Raw genomic sequence first — 1,440 nt, 5'->3', positions numbered from 1 at the left:
CTGCCCAGCTTGCTTTGTGGCCACTGCATTTTCCATCCTTACCTCACCATGGCTCAAGTCAAAAACCTTGGAGCCATTCTGACGCCTTTCCCTCAGTGGGCATCAGGAAGGGCTGCTGGGTCTGCCTGCCGGTTGTGTCTGGAAGCCGGCCTCTTCCCACCCCTCCAGGGTACCGTCCTGTCCAAGCCTCTGGTGCCGCCCACTGGCACCCCTTCAGTAGCCTCCAGCCTTGTCTCAAGAGTGGACCTTTGAAAATCTTTGCTTAAAACCCTCCCATGGCTTTCCCATGTCTGAGCAGAAGCCGCATCCTTCATACCTTTGTCTGCCTGTTATTCCCCCAGCTCATCCTGTCACACCTCTCTTGCTCCTCTGGCCTCCTTGCTGTTCCTGGAACAATAAAAACCATACTATGTCAACATTCAGGGTTATTTTTTTAAAAAAAGGACTGGCTAGGTGTGATGGCTCACGCCTATAATCCTAGGTCTCTGGGAGGCCGAGGAGGGCGGACCCCTTGCTCAGGGGTTGGAGACCACTCTGAGCAGCAGCAAGACCCTGTCTCTACTAAAAAGAGAAAAACCTAACCTGGTGTTGTGTAGGTGCCTGTAGTACCAGCTACTCAGTAGACTGAGGCAAGAGGATTGCTCAAGTCCAAGAGTTTGAAGTTGCTGTGAGTTATGATGCCATGGAACTGAACCCAGGGCACAGAATAAGACTCTCTAAATCAGTGGTTCTCAATCTTTCTAATGCTGCAACCCTTTAATACAGTTCCTGTGGGTCGCGACCCACAGGTTGAGAACCACTGTTCTAAATAAATAAGTAAACAAACAAACAAACCAGGACTGCAAGGGCAGTCAGCTCCCTTAGGCAGGTGAATTCTGGAGCCGGGGCCACGGCTTGGTGTCCTGGGACCTGGCTGGCCCATGCGGGAGGAAAGTGGACAATGCACAGGTTACCTGGCAGGGCAGCACCTGACGCAGAGCTCATCTGCACTGAAGGGGCTTGGCTGCTGCAAGGCAGGTCTTAGTTGAAGAGGCGGCTTCCCTGATAAATAAGCCTGCTGTGTAGACTTCAAGGACTGTGTTTCATAATAAAGACAAAAGGTTAATTAAATACATCCTAATTGAACTCAGAATCTATATATATGCTGTGGTAGGACACAAACTATTCTAAATGACATTTTGATTTCATAAAACGCAACACATGCCTTTTATTTTATTACTGAAAATTGCCTTCCTGTCTGTCTAGTCTCGACAACCTCTGAGGTGGAAACCCTAACGTCATAGCTGCTTTCCCAGACTGCACTTTAGTCCACAGGCATGATGGGTCTCGGATTCTCCACCCCTATTTCTGAAGGTGATGACAGCTTAAATAAAAAGTGAAAAACTGGTTTCTGATGAAAGTAGAATTGCTTACCAAGGACCATAGGTCTGGTCCCACACC

Source organism: Otolemur garnettii, unplaced genomic scaffold (assembly GCF_000181295.1).
Source record: "Otolemur garnettii isolate 467f Iridium unplaced genomic scaffold, OtoGar3 scaffold00180, whole genome shotgun sequence".
NCBI classification, from domain to species: Eukaryota; Metazoa; Chordata; class Mammalia; order Primates; family Galagidae; genus Otolemur; species Otolemur garnettii.
Note: the sequence above shows the minus strand (reverse complement) of the source record.